This window comes from Castor canadensis, chromosome 4 (genome assembly GCF_047511655.1).
Source record: "Castor canadensis chromosome 4, mCasCan1.hap1v2, whole genome shotgun sequence".
Lineage (NCBI taxonomy): Eukaryota > Metazoa > Chordata > Mammalia > Rodentia > Castoridae > Castor > Castor canadensis.
Genome location: NC_133389.1, coordinates 67537046 through 67557435, shown reverse-complemented (window position 1 = coordinate 67557435; position 20390 = coordinate 67537046). Strand labels below are relative to the sequence as shown.

Below are 20390 nucleotides of genomic sequence, written 5' to 3'. Positions count from 1 at the left end.
TTGGGAAGTTTTTGGTCATTATTTCCAAAAATATTCATTATGCCCCTTCCTTCCCCCCACCTTCTAAGATTTCCATTGTGAACACGTCAGCATGCTCTCTGGGTCCCTCAGGGTTCTTAGGTTCTATTTATTTTTAATTGGTCCTTTTTAACCTTTTTTTTTTTTTTGGTGGTACTGGAGTTTGAACTCAGGGCCTAATGCTGGCTAGGCAAGCACCACTCCACCACTTGAGCCAAGCACCAACTCTTTTTCACTCTGTTTTCTTTTTTCTTCCTGGATTGAATAATTTCAAGTAAAATATCTTAAAGTTTGGTAATTTTTTCTTCTGCATCCTCAAGTCTGATATTGAACTAATCTAATACATTTTTCAGTTTGCTTATTGTATTCTTCATCTTTAGAGTTTTTATTTGATTCTTTTTTATTATTTATGTCTCTTTTTGGATAGTCTCCATTTGGTGAGATATGGCTCTCTTGGTTTCTTTAGTTCTTTATCCATGTTTCCTTTAATCCTTTGAGCATATTTAAGACAGTTGACACAAAGCCCCTTGTGTCAATGCCTGGCTTTCCTTAGAGACAGTTGCTATTAGTTTCTTTTTTTCTTTCTTGTGAATGAAAGAAAAAAATGTTTCTTTGCATGTTTCATAAATTTTTATGCAAATTAGATATTTGGGATATTGTAATTACTCATACTGTTGTACATTCTTTATTAGATTCCAGAGACCTAAAAAGTTAATAATGACAGTAGTTTTTTTCTGGCTTAACCATCATTTTAATGGAGGGAGATAGTTTTGGAATTCCCTATCCCACTGTTTCCAGTCATATAATAATGTTCTAACATAAACTTGTCTAGAACTGTTATACCTGTTTTGTACTTAACAGCACAATTTGTAGTGACCTCAGAAAAGATCTCTGATGTAGAATCTATCCTGCACTAAAATCCCAAGGCCTTCTAATCCTTTAAGTAAAGTTTTCTTTGCATATTTTTATGAGGGACACTGAAGTAGGGTCCATGGTCTATTTTCTATATTTTTATTAAATCCTTGATTGCCTTGGGATAAAATCTGTTCATTAATTAACCATGTTTCTTCTAATAAAGTTTAGAATCCTTTTCTTTAAAATATTGTTAAGAAACCACAACCTAGAGACTAATGATAACCTAAGAACAACTGCTGGGAATGGAAACTTAGCTCTTCATAACTATCAGGTTATTTTGGGCACATTTGGGTGACCTGTGACTTCACAACCTTGCTCTATAACTTGCAGTTCTACAGCCTTATTACTAGGCCCTATGGTAAAGTAAAAGTAACTCTCATCACAAAATTCTCTTAACACACAAGTACAAAAACATTTATTCATTCAGCCTTTTCTTGTCAGATCTGTAGAATCCCATCATCTTTCTTTATATTAGTTGCATGACTTAATTGTGCTTATTATGAGTCATTCTAAGACACAATGGCCCATGCAGGTTAGCTAATCATAGATGACATGATTTAAACCAATTATTTTAAAGTTAAAATAGCAATTTTGGTAGCAAATCACTCCTTTTACAGGACCAACATTAAGTAAATTGTTCAATAGGTCTAAGCCCTCCCACTAATTAAGAGCAGAAAATACATGGCAACAAAACAGAAGATTTCACACTCAGTGCTATAACTGATCGAGGATGTCCAGTGTTAGCTTAAACACTTCCAGGAACATTGCTCAACTCTCCAAGGCATGTCATTCCATTTGGAAACACTTGTAATTCTTAAGAAATTCCTTCTTATATTGGGCTGAAATCTGTCTGTTTCCACCCATGGCCCTAGTTCTGTCAGAATGAGTTAGCCTCTTCCTTCACTTGGTAAGCTTCCACAGAACTGTTCTTCCTAACTCTGTTCTTTTGAAAGCTAAGCATTCAGCATGCTTTCACACTTTCCTAATACCATTCTGACACTAGAGCTTCAAGTCACTGCTTTTTGGTCAAACTCCACTCTGGAAAATTTACATATCTCTGAAAATATTGAATAAAATATAGCTGTATATGGACCAATAAAAATAATATTAATACTACCATTTCCCTGCATTAGTTTGGATCTTAAGTATTCTCCAAAGGTCCATGTGGTAAACCCTTGGTCCCCAGAGTGCAGCTATTGGGAGGTGGTGGAAGTTTTAGGAGGTGAGGCTGAGTGGGAAGATATGTTAGTGACCTTGAAGGACACTATGGAAACACAGCCTCTTCCTCTCTCTTTCTTTCACTTCCCATTCATGATGTGAGGAATTTTGTTCTTGTCATGACGTGCTACTACAGGCCCACAGCAATGGGTCAACTGACAATGGATGACAGCCTCTAAAACTGTGAGCCAAAATAAACTTTTTCTCTTTACAAGCTGATCTTCTCAGGCGTTTGTTATAGTTACAGAAAGCTGACTAACACATTTCCTCGATCAATTCTGGTGGAATAAATAAGTTCTAGTTTTACAAGCAAGACATAAATTCATTTATAGAATTGTTGACCTTAATACTTAGAAACTAATGTTGCCTCTTTTATGCTATATGATGCAGAAATATAAAGATTTAACAAACTATTAGTTTAAGAATTTGAGAAGATTCAGTTGGGGATGTAGTTTCATGGTAGAGCACTTACCTAGTAGGCACAGGGCCCACCTCCGTACCTCCCCCCAAAAAAGAGTGTTAAGAAGATTCAGTTTTGCATAGAAAGATAATTCATGTATATAGCTGTGTGTCTATCTAGAAGCTATTAGAAGGCAATGTCAGCTTTCCCACCCTAGTATCTGGCATCTGTTGGATGCATCATATATAATCCATAAAATAACAGAAAGTGCTTAAATATACTTGTTAAAATATTTTACCTTTGACAGATCCAGGGCTTATCAATAAAAGCTCAAAAATATACTTAATTGCAATGAAAAAACTAGAACAGTCTGTAGGGCATGTTAGGGCACATCAAGAGTATTGTTGGAGCCAAGAGCACTAGGTTTTTATTTCCATGAAGACCAAGGACCTTTGAGATCAGAAGGGAGAAAGTGGGGAGCATCATCATGGTCTGAAAGCAAGTGATTGCATTTAGAGCAGACAAGTGGGCTATACATTTATATTTTACTTAGCTTAGTGTTTTATTGTTTGTACTTTTGAATAGTAATCTGTATTCTTGGCTTTTATCTTATTGTACTCATTTAGATTGTATGGCTAAACTGTTTGAGTTCTTCAATTTGCAATCAGCTTTTCTTTACTTACTTATTTTTATCCCACTTTGTTCCAAAAATGATTCAAGGCAGCTTACGGAAATACCTACCACTCAGCGCCACCAAATAGAATATAAAAATAGCTAAGTACATCTGGACAACCAGAATGTAGGACTATGGAAACAAGAACAATCCAGATGTGGCCTTGGTGTGCTTAAGATTGCTGTCAAATATTAAACCCAAGCTAGAGGTGAACTATATTTAACACCAGTCTTTTTAGATGCTAAAGTGGCAACATGACTTAAAATGTCATGTGACTTCAACAAATTAAATATTCAGGAAAAAGAATAAATGTTTCTGACAGCAGAGAGAGAGAGACTTCTCCTTTGCAGAACTCATTCAATGACTAAGAGTCCACTTGTTTATTCTTGTCATATTGTACACCTTTCCAGGCAGGAATACAAAGCTAGCTATCTTCGCAAGCTACCTGCTGACCTAGAGGCCATGGTGTGTATCTTTGAAGGTGGAATGGGGATGCGTGTGTATACACAGGACTGCCCTATGACCATCCCAAGCCTGGAGGCTTTCAGTTGCATTTACAGCCATGGGCCCATCTGAAAGTCCAGAGATCTTTAGAAAACATAGTTCTCTTATTTGTGTGCACCTTTGATGTATATGGCTTTTATGTTGAATTACTGTGTTTAACACAGTGCTACTCCTTCCCAGGACTTTGTGTAACAAAATTTGACTTTCATCCTTTAGTTAAATCTAATTAAGAAAGTCAACTGAAGGAACTTCCCATAAAAGTGAGATGTTATTACGTGCTAATGAAAGGCAGATGATGGAGCAAGTCTCCTGGTTAAGCAAGTCATAAATGCGAGCTCTCATTCCCATCAAAGAGTCTTAATTGTCTGTCTCCCAAGCTTTCATATGATTAGGGTGTGCTATTATTAAGTGTCAAAAAATACCCAAAGGATGCTGCCTGCATGCAGAGTGTGTGCTGGACTACGTATTTAACATAATGTCTTTTGTTTGCCTCTACAACTCTGGAACTAAATTGCTCTACTTCTTATAGCAATATTGCTTATTGTGTAACCTCTGAATGGAAGGGTCCATGCTTTTAAAAACTTATGCACAGATGTTTTTGGATAGTCCACTGTAGGGGAGTTATGGTGACAATAGGGAATGTGTGACTTGATGTGGCCAGTCTCCTAGCTCTTTCTCAACTGAAGTTAATCTGCATCAGCGTATCCTGTCTTCATGTCAACTCCCTCTTGAGATGCTTAGAAGTGGACATTTTTTTCTGGGGTCCCTCTTGTCTAACCAGCAACCCTTGATCAATGACAGTAGACCACAATTGAATGGGTCTGTGGGGGTCAGAAGGACCTCAGCACAGTGGCATAGAACTGGGACACTAAAGATAGGAATTCTTACTTCTCTGGCCATAAATCATTCCCTGCACTCCAGGAAGAGTCAGGCCTTGGGACCCCCAGTCTGCTTTCTCTCCTCACCTCCCCCTGTCTCTTCAGTTCATCCTTCTCTTCTCACAGAAGGACTGTGTAAAGTCCTCAATCCAGGTCAACTTCTTCTCAAGGAAACAAATCCTCACTCTTCCTAACAGAGGCATGTGTGTGTGTGTGTGTGTGTGTGTGTGTGTGACTTGCCTCTATGTCTGTGCATCTCTCTGTGTAAATGTGCGTGAATCTCTGTGTGTAGATTCTGTATGAATCTACTGGTGTCCCCACATGTGTTTGTGGTGTTTATGTCTTTGTGACGTGTGTATCTGTGTGTCTGTGTGTTTCCATGTTTGCCTGTTTATACAGAGTATCTGTGTGTGGGGGGCTGAGTGTGTGTGTGTGTCTCCATGTGTGTCCTTGCCTGTGCATGTGTATATGTGTGTGTGTGTTGGATTGAACTGTGTCCCACCTGTGGGGCAGGTGGGAGACTCCTTTTCTGCTGGGCTGCTGCCTGCTGCTCACTGGGGAGAAGACAGAGGCAGGTCATGAACGCTCAGAAGAGTCCCATGCATATGCTCCTTAGGATGTGCACCAGTACAAGCAGAGGCTGATCTCATCACCAGGGGCAATCAGGCCGCAGTAGACAAGCACTATTTCTTTTTCTTTTTTTCTTCTTTTTGCAGCAGTGGGATTTGAACTCAGGGCCTTGCGCTTGCCAGGCAGGCGCTACCACTTGAGCCACTTTACTAGCTCCCCTCCTTCTTTTTAAAGAAGCATTTAACTATCCCCTGGAAATGATTAGCATGCAGGAGTCAACCCAAAATAGACTTTTACATTTTTTTCTAATTGTCTTTTCGAGATGGAAGCTGCCACATATAACACACCATGTTCAGTGGATGGTCCTGGGTATCCAGGACGAAAATCTTGGGCCTGGTTGCTCACAGAGTACAGCCACAGCTCAGTGCAGGCTGCACTCAGGCCTCAGTGTCCAGGTTTTTGGAAGAGTCTTTCCTTAGAACCAATCTCCAAGGCTGGCAGAGTGGCTCAAGTAGTACGAGAGTCTGTCTAGCAAGCATGAAGCCCTGAGTTCAAACCCCAGTGTTTAAAAAAAAAATGAACTCCCCAGTTTTGCCTGAGTTGTTTGGGAGACTTTCATGCCCATCTCACCCTGTGGTCCCCTGCCTCACACTCTGGTGGGTTCCTCTTTGGCAGCATTTTCCATATTTGTAATTTTAGAAAGTATTATTTTCTGTTTCTTTTGTTAAAAAATCAAGGGAAGGGAGGGAGCCTGATTTGTCCCCCGATGGTATCCTTGTGGATCCCATTCCCTTGCACATGCAATGCTTTGAATAAACAAGGGAACACTCCATAGGCCATCTGGTTCCTGCCAACCTCAAAGCCCAACTTCAGAAGAATCTTTTCTAGGCAGAATTCAAAGTTACAGAGTATGACAAAATGACTGGAGAGTAAGCATTTCATCAGAGCTCTGGCAACAAAATCAGAAAACTTCAGCTTTAAAAACTTGTGAGTCAACTCAACACATTCCATTCTGTGTAAAAAGTACAGGCTTTTTTCCTATATGAATGTTAGTTTAATTCATGTTCTAAAACTATTGTCAGGGGAAAGTTAATTATAAATTCTCCTATGTAGAAGAAAAAAGTCAATGCTTATGTAAGAAATCAGAAATGAATCCTTTACTCGGGACTTTTCTACTTGTTGCCTTTCTCCTGTTCCCTTCTCTCAATAAAAGTGCTTCCCAAATCACCTTCAGATAATCACACAGCCACACATCATCAACATTCAGAAATAGAACATTTGGAAGAATATCTCCAAATGTGAGAAATACCTAAGTGCTACTTAAATATATCTTTGCTCTTCATTCATACACTATCCTCAATCTTTTTCAGCCAGAAAAAGGAAATCCCATCTGGGAAAATTACAGACAGTACCATTAACAAGTGCAAAAGGGAGGGGGTGGGGGAAGGAGGGAGAAATGACCCAAACATTGTATGCACATACGAATAAAAGAAATTTTTTTAAAAGTGCAAAAAACTATGTCTTTTCTGTTCAAGACAGCCAAAGCTCCTGGTGTCATCAGTGTCACAAAGAAAACAGACCTACTCCTGGAGCTGCACTTTACTGGCTCATGCCTAAAACTGCCTCTGGGAGCTGTGGGTGCCAACTACTTGGAGGACCTGATGTGGACCCAGTACAAGACAGAAGGCTCCAGTCAGCATAAGGGCTTCTAGTAAAGACTGATGCATTGACACAGAAGACATTGAAATTTCTAAGTTCTGTAATTTTCAGAACTTTATATTTTTAATAAATAAGATGTTGGAGATTATAACTCAGCAAGAGGGTTGACTTGAAAGCCAATTTTAAATATCAAAGGCATACTCTGGAGCCAGTCCTGATAATTCCAAGCAGAGGTCCAGAGGATTATGGTTCCAGACCTACCCAGGCAAAAGTTAGCAGAGATGTCACCTCAACCAATAAACCAGGAATGGTGGTGCACACCTACCTATGGCATATCAGTTAGGTGAAGGCCATAAGTAGAGGATTGTGGTCCAAGCCAGCCCATGTGAAAAACATAAGACCTTACCTGAAAAAACAACTTTAAAAATAAGCAAAAACAGGTTGGAGGCGTGGCTCAAGTGGCAGAGCACTTGCCTAGGAAGTGCAAGGCCCCAAGTTCAAACCCCAGTGCTACACATACACACACACACACAAAAGACATGCCCTATAGTCTAAACTAGAAGTCATCTGTTTAGTTAATTCCTATCTAAGTTTTAGGTCCAATCTTGGACTCCAAAGTCAAATCATCAAATTAAAGTTCTATAGTGGAGTCAGTCACTAGTGACCCATGCCTGTAATCCTAGCTACTTGAGAGGCTGAAGATCCCAGTTCTAGGCCAACACAGGCCAAAAGTTTGCAAGACACCTTCAACTGGTAGCTGGGTGTGGCGGCATGCACCTGTCATATCATACAGCACAAAGCGTAAAATAGGAGGATCATGTTCCATGCTGGCCTGGGCAACAGGTGAGGCTCTACCTCCAAAATAACCAGAGCAAAAAGAGCTAGAGGTGTACTAGGGCACCTGCCTAGCAAGTGGGAGGCCCTAAGTTCAAACTCTAGTACAAGAAAAGAAAAGAAAAAGTGCCACACAGCTTAAAGAATCTGAACTGTGAGAAGAACCTGTCCTGTCCTTTACACTGCATCATGGGATTCACCATCTTTTTCTGTTCATCTATGGGGTCAGCACTGATCCCAGGGTGAAGGGAAATCAGACGAAGTTATCAGGACAGAAAGTCTTCCTAGGCCTGCCAACCAGCTCCACATTCTCATAATGGTCCCATGGGCCTTGGGACCACACACCAACCTGCTAGATGGAAGTTACCAGCCTGCTTGCCATTCTGTCCTGAGAACTATGCTTTGCAGGTGGCTGGAAGCCAACTAAGGGTACCAAGAAGCTGGGCCCCATCCCTCTAAAGGTAACAACACCCTGGGGAGGACAGAAGTGAGCTGAGATCTGTCTGCCAGGTCAACAAAAGAAACCTGAGCTAGTAAGGTTCCTGTGAGAATCCTGGACACCCACCCCATGGTGCTCCTGTGCTGGAGTGAGTGAGATGGAGCAACCTGAGACAGGGAGCATGAGAACATGGGGAGGACCAAGAGGAGAGCAGAAGCTTGGTTTCTGAGTGGGAATTGGTGAGGTCATGATGCTATATTGTCCTCCTGGGGACAAAGGCTGCTAGAGCGATCAGCACAAGAATTCAGGAGCCTGGTGGGGTGTTGCTGGGGAACATGCAAGTCCTGACTGGCTGACTCCCCTGCCTTGTTCTGTTTTCCAATGTTTTGTTTTTCACTATTCCTCCATTTTTTTTCAAACAGTTCCAAAGAACCAGTGGGGAAAACAGTTCATGGAAAGTTAATTTGCCCCAGGCCTGGTAACTTTGGCTGACCTTGAGAGTCCTGGATTAGGATCTGGAAACGGATGATGAGAAATGAAGCCCTTAAGCAAAGAAGACCCCTGTCCTTCAGCTGGCTTTGGACTGTCATCTTGGCTCTGCCCTTAACTGCTCCCCAGCTCTGCCCCTGAGCCATCCTCTGTCACAGCAGGGATGCAGCACAAGGGTGGGCCCCTAGACTTCTGGAGTTGGAGTATTTTCTTCCTTCAGTGGTGAATGGCTGAAACAAGGAGGGGGTGACCTCTCGGGACAGCTGCACTTTAAGAAGCTTTGCTAACAGAAGGGATGATGGATTGAAAGAGGCCAGAGTGGCAGGGGTGGGGGATGAAGAGTCAATAAGATCAGGGTGTCCAGCAGGCCAGGGACAGGGTGGAGCAGAGTGCCCATGAGGGGAAGATTAATCAGCACACACCATTTCTTGAGATTCTGAATTCTGTAAACTCACTACACCAAAGAAGACTTTATTTCCTAATATTACCATGCCTTAAAATGTCTCCTAAATACCTGTGCCCAAAACACTAGGTTACTTGGGGTCCATGGGACCAGGAGTGCTCAGCTGGGCTGGCAAGCTCTCAACTCCCTGTGCAGCCTGGTGTCAACAGCTGCATCTAATTATCCCTTTGGTCGCCATGCCTGCTTTAAACCCAATTGTATTTAGACGCCTACTGAGTTTATGTAGTCAGGGAGATTTATAGGAAAAGAAAAAAAAAAAAGAAGGGCAACATGGCTGCGCCCTGCACGCGCAGTGTTGTCCCAAGAATGCAGGGGCGGCACGTCGTTGGCTAAGCATACACGCATTCCATGGCTGTGCCAGCAATGGCTGGCTTAGTGCTTCTCCTGAACCTGACCTGCTTAGGCTGGGAAGGATTTGCAATCCCGAAGCCTCTGGACTCCCACGCCAGTCAGCTGCAAGGGATTTCAGTGTTCTGCAGGAGTATGGAGAGAATTCTATGCCCATATTTCTAGCAAAGTGTCTTATGGGAAAAATAAGAAAAACAGCAGTAATGATGATGGCTCCTGAGGTGCCTGAGAGGTATTATTTGTAAAATCAATAATAGATTCATAAGACAGGCATTTAGCATGTTTATCTATTGTTTAACAAACTATTGCAATGGCTAGTGGCTTCAAACAGCAATTCGTTGTTTGTCTCATGGCAGTGTTTTGGGAGTTCTTGATGGGGCTGGGTCAGAGGAGATCTGCCATGCTTCACACCTGGGACCTCGGCCAGGACAGCTGAAGTGGCTGAGGCTTGTGGAGGTGGGGCAGCTGGGCATCTCTCTCCATGCAGACTCCTCAACTGGGCAGCTCCCATCATGGTGGCCTCAGGGTATTCAGATCATTCTGGTTCTAAGAATGTGTTTTGCATTTCCAGTTGGGCAGTGGGAGCTACCTGTGCCCCAACACCAGGGCACTGAGCATGGCCCACCATCACCTCCTCCACTAAGGCTCAAGAGGAAGCAGACATAGACTCATCCATACAATGGGAGAAGCATCAGAGTCAAGGCTTCTGTGTTAGTCACCTTTTCACCATTGTGACAAAAAATACCTGAGGTAATAAGCTTATAAGGAGGAAAGACTTAGTTTGGCTATCAGTTTTGGCAATTTCAGTCCATGAACAATTGATCCTATTACTTTGGTGAGGCAGTCCATCATGGTAGAAGTACATGGGGGAGGAAGCTTATCACTTCATGGCGGACAGGCAACAAAAAGAGAAAAACTGAGGGAGGGGCCAGAGTCCCAATACTCCCTTCAAGTGCATGCTCCCAATGACCTAACTTCCTTCCACTAGGCTCCACCTTCATAGTAGTACCTAATACCTCTCAAAAGCACCATACTGAGGACAAAGACTTGAGCCATGGGCTTTGGGGGACATTCCAGATCCAAACTATACCAGCTGCCATTTTTTAACCCATCATATTATTTTTATTCCTATTTTATAAAAAGAAGAAACTGAAGGACTGGGTGTGGTGGTACATGTTTTTAATCCCAGCTACTCAAGAAGCAGAGGATCAAGATCCAAGGACAGCCTGGGCAAAGTTAGTGCAATGCCCTATCTAAAAAACAAACTAAAGGCAAAAGGGCTACAGGCATGGCTCAAGCAGTTGAGCACTTGCCTAGCAAGCAAGAGACCCTGAGTTCAGTCCTCAGTACTGCAAGAAAATAGAAAGAAACTGACGCTCAAAGAAGACAAATAATGTATATGTTGTAAGAATCACAGCTGAGGGTTGAAAATATGACTATGAGCCTTTTCTCTCTCTAGTACCCATCCCTGCTTTCTTGAATATGGACATTTGGCCTAATAAGATAAGACTTGCTAGGGGCAAACTACTTTTTTGATGAGATTTAATGCAAGGTGTAGTAAATTATTTTGCTACCTTTTCTCTACAATTATATCACTAACTACCTCAGTGCAATCAACAGACAGCTGGAGAAACACTTCAGTATGAGAGGTTGTTCAAGGTAAAAGAAGAGGAAGAAATACCAGGGAATAGTCACGAATTTAAATGCAAAGTACCTGATTCAGGGTAGGTTTCTTCTTCCAGAGGACAAAAATATATTTACATTATGAAATAAGCTGAGTCCAATGGGAACCCTTGTTATTATTAGATTTCCTCTTGAGAAGGATTTATAAATGAAAACACAACTATTTTAGTATTTGTTTTTCAGGGAAGAAAAGTCCTTTACAAAAGTAAGCTTAAAAGGAAAAACTTATCCATTTCAAGCACTTGTTTATTTTCTTATTTGCTTGGCTAAAACTGTCTTCTTTCATATCTGATTTTATTGAGAGCTGAAGAGAAGAGTGTTTTTTTTTTTTTTCCTTTTTCTTCTTTTCTGGAAGGTCTCCTTTCATTGGTGGGCAGTCTAAATCATTCCTTAGCCAGGACTGCAATTTTGAATGCACACCCTCCTCCACCACAACTATGGGCCAAGAGTGCTGCCCAATGGGTACATAGGAAAAGACAAGGGTGAGGGGTGGCAAAACCCCAGTGGCCATGGCAGTGGTCATCTGTGATCCTAATAAGCAAAGATCATGACCGTCTTGTTGTGTATCCAGCAGCACACACCTCCAAGCTTCTGTCACCCTCTGTGTCTCCTGCAGCATGTGTGTTCTATTGCATATATCTCCTCAGCCACCCCAGGAGCTTAAGGAAAAGGGCTCTATGGCTGCTTTCGTAGCCCTGCTATGTTTTTGTGGGCTTTGCAAACTTCATGTCTGAGTTAATGTTATATTATTCCATAGATCACAAGTGATTTTAAAGCTTAATAACATTTATTAAATTCTAATTACACACGTGGAGGGAGAGCTGTAAGAGATGTAAGGAGATTTTCAAACATAATTCAAGCTTTGCATGTTTTTTTAGGTCAATCTCTACAAAGGCAGGCCTGTGTTCCCTGCAGCACTGCCTCCTGGGAAGGCCCAGGTACACACGGCACATGCAGCTGTGCCAACTTGCTGCTGCCTGTGATCATTAACCCTCTTGGTGCAGAGAGCTAGGGCATAGGTCCTTGCTTCCTTCAGGTCTTCTCCAAGTTGTCATCTGCCCAGTGAGGGAACCAGAGTCAACCTCACATGCTGGTCACATCCCCTACCTGCTTCATTGCACTAAAGCACCAGTTCTGTCTAGTGTTCCACACACACTGACTCAGTCTGCTTCCTGTCTGTTCCTTCACCTCCCTCCTGAACAAGAGGGCAAGCTCCATGGTACACATAAGGGATTTTGCCTGTGGAGGCCATGGCTGTACTCCAAACACAGCACCTGGCAGAGCAGCCACCCTGCACAATTTGCTGAGTGAATGCCTGAAGAGCGGACAGCATGGGCCCAGTTCATGGCCCCTTACTCCCGGCAGTTTCACAGTGTGTGATCTGGGAGGAATTTTTAATTTGGAAGATAAATGTTACTTGTGAAATGTCATTGATGAAGTTAGGCATGAGTAATAGTTTGTTACTTCAACTTTGCATCATTTACATTTGCACAAAAATATAACCACATGAATATATTTTCCTTGAAAAAAAAGAAGGACTACAGTTAGGTTAAAGTCCTCTTCATGGAAGTATTTATGGGATGTATTTTTTACAAAGAGAACATTTGCTGGCTAGAACTAGGTTATTTGCAAATAGTCCACTTAAATATGCAAGGGGACTCCTCCGAGCCAAACCAGGAAACCAGCTTTCTCTCTTATTTAAAGATAACCAGAAGTAAGTTCTGTATCTTTCTTTTCAAAAACAATTCATCAAAACAACAGTGCTCCTCAGAGAGCATGTGAAGCAGGTCTGTGTGATTAAACTTGTAAGCTTCCTTAGCTCATTCCAGCTTTACTGTGCTCGGGCAATGGTGCTTGGCTTTGTGTACAAAACAGTGAGAGAAAAATCACTTGTGTGTGGAAGGTGCAGTTATGAATGTGAAACACTGCCAGAACCTTCCAGCTGCCAGAACCACTTTTGCTTGGATGCTTGTGGCTGGGTACGGCTGTGGAGATGGTGCCATCATGTGTTTAGGGCAGAGAACAGCAAGACTATAGCCAGGAGGAAAAGATACTGGATGGGGACATGCTGGACAAGCAGTGTAATCTGCTTGTCTTGTCTCAACTACTTGACAGCTTGCTTCAGTCATAGATATCAACTCCCTACTCTAATTTTGTCAATTATGAAAATTTCAATCTATTATATAGTGAAACACACTGATCTTTTTTTTATCAGAAACATTTAAAAAATCTACAATTGCTCCAATGCAACCAAGCAGAGGTATTATGTGAGTTGCTATGAAACAACTAAAAGACAGATTTTTAAGTGCATCAAAGCGGGCTAAGTCTAGATTTCAGAGTCAGATGAGTTTGAGTTCAAGTCTTCACCTCTCCATTTACTGGCTGTGTGATGTTAGGCAAGGTACTCAGCTCCTAGGCCTCCTCTCCTCCTATGGGCAAGGGGTCAATAGTAGCATCTAGGTCCCAGGTCTGGGGGAGGTTTTAGCTGGTGGCTTCTACCAGATGCCAAGAGAGTGGGGCAGGTCCTGGCTCATTCATGTGGCCTCCTTGCTGAGGGAAGAGGGTGGCTTCTTGTGTGTGATGCATGATTTTCCCTCACACTTGCTCTTTTGTCCTAATTTTGAGATTAATTTGAAAGCAAAAATGATTATCAAAAAAGTTTCTTGAAAGGCTAGAGTAGAAGAGACTGCAGGAAGCTGGGGAACAGCCCAGGAGTGCACAGGAACAGAGGGGAGCCAGGAAGTCACCTCAGAGGACCAGGCCGGCTCCAAAGGAAGAGAGCTTAGAAGCCTCTTCTTTCTATTTTTCATCCTCCATAAGGACACAGGATGTGCAGGCCACTGCTGACAGTGCCATGCTATCAGAGGAAAAGTGAGGGAGCTGCCCAGCCTCCAAGGTTCCAATGCTGGGGAGGTGGCCATGGAGGCCTGGGTCAGGCCAGCCACACAAGCCATATGACATACACTGTGGAAGGAGCTGGGCCTCAGTACCCAAACCAGCCAGTACCACCCACGTGGGCCTTTTTGGTGAGAGGCCTGGAGGAGGCCAGCAAAGCATACCTACAAAGACACCTGGCTCATGGAGTTAACACTCCAACCAGGATAGAGGGGCAATGGAAAAAAAATGAAGTTAAAAAGAAAGTAAGTTCCTGTTAAAAAGTAACAGGTACAAGGAAGGCTGAGCAAGGCTGGAGGCTGAAAGTACAGGATCCAGGGAACCGGCTGTGAATTCAGTGGGGTTCCTGTAGGGCTATGTGGGTTTTGAATGCAGATGTACAGCAGGCCAGGAAAAGGTTCAGAAGGTAGTAAGGGGGAGAGCCCTCCAGAAGCAAAAGCCCCGGGGCGGTGCCTGGTGTGTTTGGCAAGGTGCAGAGTTAGTGTGGCCAGAGGAGCTGTCAGAGACAACAATAGGGCAGGGTATGTGGGAGGGATGAGCCCTGTGAGGTCTGGGACCTGATGTCAGGCCTTTAGTTGCTGCTCTTTGATGAGAAAATGGGACTCACTGAAAGACTGTAAGCCATGAGTGATATGACCTGGTGTATTTCCAAAGGGTCCTCAACTGCTGTGCTAAGAATTGCCTGTGAGGGCCAGGGTAGGATAGAGGCAGACAGTGGTGACTTGGGTCATGTGGTGTGTGGAGGGAGAAATGGTTGACCCTGGAGGGAGGCATTGTGGAGGTAGAGTCAACAGAATTCCTACAGATGGCCCATGTATTTGAGAGGAAGACAGGTCAGGATGACATGGAGTGTTTGGGCAACAAAGGATGAAGTGGCTATCAGCCCATGAGGGTGGGACTGAAGGGGAGCAGGTGTGCAAGAGCAGTGGCAACCAGAGCTGGATAGGTTGCTGAGGTCTTAGATGTCCAAGTGGAGCAGTTGAACAATTATTGGACAAGTGGATCTGCTAAAATAATTCTCCATAAGACTCTCACAGAATCTCACAGGGATCCAGGGATGGCTTGTTTATATCAATGTATCCATTACTATTTATAGAAAACACAGAATGAAAACTAATGGTTTCCATTAGTTTTTATCCCCAAGAAGCTAAGAACTATTTTCTAAAATCCCATTCCAATTGGAGGAACCTGTAAAATGATAACAGGACCTGTTAAAGAAGTTTATTTATAAATTTGTTACTTTTTTTTTTTTTTGGTGGTACTGGAGTTTGAACTCAGGGTCTTGTGCTTGCTAGGCAAGTGCTCCACCACTTCAGCCATTCCCCCAGCCCAAATTTGTTATTTGTAATTCAGAATGCTTTCTCAGAGAAATTATTTAGTGACTCATGGCACAATTTTTGGGCCCAGTATTAGTTACTTTTGAGCTATTTCTTTTTTTTGGCAGTACTAGGGTTTGAACTCAGGGCCTCATGCTTGATAAGCCAGCACTCTACCGCTTTAGCCACTCTGCCAGCCCAATTTTGAGTAGCTGTGATCAAAATGCCCATGAGAACAACTTACAGATGGAAAATTAATTTTGACTCACAGCTCCAGGGGGTTCAGTGCATGGTTGCGTGGCCTGTATGCTTGGGAAGAACATAATGGTGGCAAAGCAGGTGGAGAAGGAGAGTCAGACAAGAAGAGAGAAAAGAAAGGGACCTGGGACCTTCCGAGGCACACCTCCAGTGACTCACTTCCTCCAGCTTGGTCCCACCTCCTGAAGTTTCCAGAATCTCCCAAAATAGTGCCATTGGCTGGGAACCAAGCACTCAACACAGGACATTGTTGGGGGGATATTTCAAATTCAAACCATTACAGGTTGGGCCTCAGAAGTATATTTAATATATAAGATATAGTTGGAAGGGGGGAAGGAATAGAATACTGTCAAGGTATTAGCAATTAAACAACATTCAATGATACAGCAGTTCTTGTGCTTCCCCATTTAAGATGTGTGGATTCAAATAGTCAGAGTTGATTCTGCCAACCAGCAGTAACAAAGACCCTTGTCTCACTGTTCAGCTGAGCAAGGTGGACCCAAGCATGTTGCTTCCTGGCAGCAGTGGAGGCTGGAGAGGGAAGCAGGTGTGCATATACAAGAAACCTGGGGACTCAGGCTCCACGCTCGCTCCCAGAGGTAAGCCCACCACAAGAGACCTGTAAGTGCAGCAAACTCTTCAGCATTTTTCACACATTGATGTGAACCTTATTATTCTCATCCAAAATAAGCAGTGCACTTGGGAATGTATGTTTTTATTGAGGCAGGATAAAAAACAGGAATTTCTAGAAGGAGAGGAAAGGATTGGCTCAGATGGCCCCACTTGGGCCAGTAGAGGGATGGGGAGGCAAGGAGAATTAAGTGTCTGAAGAGGCCCAGATGGGCTGAAAGCAGAGAGACAACTTTTGCTGAAGTTCTGATGGCAGATGTTATGATACCAAGAATCACTTTCACAGGTGACTGAGGCTTGAATCCAGCTGGGAACAGCTACACAGCTGGGTGTGCCATCATTCTGTTCCCCTCTCCATTTGCTGCTCGTCCAAGCTGGTTTCTCAATTTACTTCTCCTCCTCAATTCGTACTTCAATCTTATTGTAGGAAGAGATGAGGGAAGGAAGAAAGTATAGGCATTCCTGTCACTCCTTACTGTCCCTACTCATATTCGTCTTGCCCCTTTTACTGTAAATGCACGTTAGCCTATACTTCATGCAACTTTCCCCAGTCACTAAGGTCTTTTGGAAAACAGAACACTCAAATGTCAAGGGACTATCATAGCTGTCTTTTTCTTTTTCCTTCTTTCTTTGTTGCTGATGAAATAAAGTAGGTTAAATATCATGTCACCTCATAGATCATAAATTCAAGAAGGGCAGGTATTATGTCCCTTGCCCAACACTTGTGTCTATGTGAGGCACAAGTTGGATGGGAATCACCTGGTTCCTCCCCTTCCCATAGGTTATTGTAGATTTTAAAAGTATGTGAGGGGAAAAAAGCATGCTTTCTCTGCCATCAGACTCCACCTGCCCCCACCATGCTCCCTTTTGTATTCCCCTTCCCTTTATAAAACTTTTCTACCTCACCACACCCACATGTTCTGCTTGGATTCTTCCACACCAGAGCGGAAGAAACTTCCGCTGAGAATCTTCTGTGAATATCCTCAGGTACATAGGACCAGTGTCTTGTGCAGAGTGGGTACTCAGTAAATAATAAATCAGAAATGTGTGAATGAATAAGGAGCAGTATAGATCCCTTAGGAAGACTCCTGGGATGTTCTGATGATTTTAGAGGGTGAAGGCCCAAGTGGTTATTAAGTCCAATTTCCCACAAAAACGTCTTAGTTCATTTTTTTTTGTTGCTACAACAAAGTACCTGAGCACCATAGAAATTATAAAGACTCTAGTTCATTTGGCTCATAGATCTGGAGGCTGGGATGGCCAAGAACAAAGCATGGTGCTAGCATCTGCTTGATGTCTAGTGAGGGCTTTCTGCTGCATCACAACAGGACAGAGGTCATTGCATGGAGAGTCAGAACAAGTGTGCTAGCTTGGGTCTCTCTTCCTTCTCTTATAAAGCCACTAATGGCATCATGGGGACCCTACCCTCATGACTTCATGTAGTCCTAACTATCTCCCAGCCAGAAGCCCTCCCTGCAAATTCCATTAACGTATGAATTTGGAGAGTAAGTTTTCAATACATGAACTTTTAGGGAACACATTCAAACTATATGTGATAGTCAGCTTTCTATTACTGTAACAAAATACTTAAAATAATCAACTTCAGATGACAGGTTTGTTTTGACTCACAGTTTTGGAGGTTCCAGGCCATGGTCAGGTAGCCCCATTCCCTTTGGGCCTGTAGTGGCCAGTCATGGCAGGAGAGTGTGACAGAGGAAGCCTGTTCGCCTTATAGCCTTGGATAAAAGAGAGAAAGACAAAGAAACTGGGGTTCCACTATCCTCTTTGAAGGCATATCCTTCATGACCTAAAATCTTCCAGTAAAACCCACCCTCTAAAGGTTCCACCACTTCACAACAGCACCAAGCTAAGGATCAAGCCTTTAACACATGGGCCTTGGGGGCACTGCAGACCCAGACCATAGCACCATGACAGCTTTCCACCAGAAAGACTCTCAAGCTTAGTCATTTCAGAGCCATGGTGAAATGGAACTCATGGCCACAGTATTTTGCCAACATCTCTATTTTCCCACATCTTAAACTATACTTGCCTTGTGGCTTGTTTTAATTAATAAAATATGGCAGAAGTGATATTCAGTTGGTCCCAGAGCCTGGGCCTTACAGAGTCCTTATAGATAACACCAGGCTAGATAAGAAAATGATGAGGGAATGGGAAGAGACAGAAAAGAGATCCTAGGCCAGGTACCATTGTTGCCAGAGAAAAGGAAGAATATTTGCAAGTAGATTCAGGTAGATTGGTAGATAACAGTGGTCAATGGGAGGGCTCTTCTGATTATTTATTCAGAATTAGTAGGCAGGCACCAAGAGTGTGTGGGAGTTTGGAGAAGAAAGAAGGTGTGAAGAACTGTCCAAGTGAGTGGTGAGTAATTTGGCCAGGGAAATGGAGCATACTTGCTCAGCAGCAGCAAAGATTTATTTAATGTCTACGATCATACAGTGAGTAACATTAGCATACTGGTTTGTTTTTCTTGACATATTCACTTGCTCAAGAGCAGATCCAGGAGAAGTGGGAAGTTGGTTTTCATCAGGGTAGGAGGAAGAAGGGAAGGAGAGCCAAGGAAGTTGAGAATAAGTACAAGAGTGGCTATGTGATGGAATTCATGCTGGGAAAACAGCAAAGTGTGATTAAGGGAAGAGGGATATTTTAAAAAGGTGAAGAATCTGTTGAAGGCAAGGAATTATTGGCAGTAGGAGGTGTGAACTGGAATGACAGGAGGTAGTAAAAGGGGCTGCTTAAATTGACACTATGGAGGACACACACTATGGGGACAGGTGGCTGTGTTTGTCAGCTTCCTGTTATTGTAACAAACACCCTAGACAATCAGCTTATGAAGAGGAAAGGTTTATCTTGGCTCACTGTTTCAGAGGTTTCAGTCCATGGTTGCTTGACATCATGTCTTTGGGCCTGTGGTAAGTACATCATGGTGAGAGCACATGGAGGAGGAGGTGCTCACCTCAAGGCCAGGGAGTGAAAGACAGGGAGGAGAGGCTGGGGTCCTTATTTCCCCTTCAAGGGTACATCCCCAATGACCTACCTTACTTCCACTAGGTTCCCCCTCCTAAAAGTTCCACTACCTCCCAACAGTACCACAAGCTAAGAACCAAGTCTTCAACACATAATCCTTTTGGGGACACTTATTCAGACTCTTGGAGTGGCAGAGCTGGGTGTAAGAAAAGGTGAGAAATGGAGAGGCAGCATTTCAGGAATCATTTGCATAGATACTGAATCACCATTAATTATGAATGGAGCCACTGTATTCCTGCCTATCATCTCTGCCAGACCATTGCGAGCGACCCTAACTATCACAGTTTGGAATATTCCAGTGATTATATGACAGTAACGAAGGTGTACAGTCTGTTTTCGTTATTCACTGACATGTAATTGGCATTGATCTGCGTATGGTGTTGCAGGAATCTCAAACTGAGATATGGGACACTCAGGCAGATTAGCAGGAAGCAACGTTTATTGTGCCGACACAGACCCAGCAGGCCTGTGTCCAAAGGCTGAGCCCCGAGAACAAAGGGGTCTCACCTTACATACCCTTGCAAGCAGGTTGCAGAAGAAAAGCTAAGCTCAGCCCACTTGTGGCTGCATGTGACTTCGTTGGCTATTTTATTTCCTCAATGCTATGTGACCTTCATGCTTCAATTCTTTAAGTTTTATCTCTCTGCTTTGCCACCCCTCCCCCTCATCTTCAGAACACAGCCTGTTTCTTTTCTGGCCTCCTCCCTGCTACATGGTGAATCAAGTCTATAATTCCTGCGCTCAGCAGGTGGGAACCGGAGGATCACAGGTAGCCTAGGAGAGCAAGACCCTGACTCAAAACAACAAAACCATAAGGAACAAATATTCTAAATGTAGTATAGAGGAATTTTAAATGCAGCAAATTGAAGGCCAAATAACTCTGCAGAGGATCCACGGCATGAGCAAGCAAAAGTCCAACCGGGTGGGGGGTTGCTGTACTCCTCAGTGGTTTTCCAAGGCCTAGAGCAGTGTCTGACACATATAAGATGCTCCTTGAGTGTTGATCAAGAGCAGGAATGAAAGCAGGAACGATCGCGCCCCCGCCAGAACCACGCCTGCGCTACCGCCCGACTCAGGCCAGCGCAGAAAGTCAGTGCCCGTGCGACGTCTCCCGGCAGGCTTCGCGGCCGTGCATTTGAGCTCCTTGGGCTCCCG

The 20390-nt window shown here is 43.3% G+C and overlaps 1 long non-coding RNA gene across 1 annotated transcript; it reads right to left on the bottom strand.

The window, feature by feature from the left end:
• Positions 1-16259: 16259 nt before the first annotated feature.
• On the bottom strand, positions 16260-20381 carry LOC141422539 (uncharacterized). Its single transcript, XR_012447158.1, has 3 exons — positions 19743-20381; positions 17820-17926; positions 16260-16607 (listed from the first exon to the last, which is right to left on the bottom strand). It is a non-coding gene; the product is annotated as an uncharacterized lncRNA (long non-coding RNA).
• Positions 20382-20390: the final 9 nt, after the last annotated feature.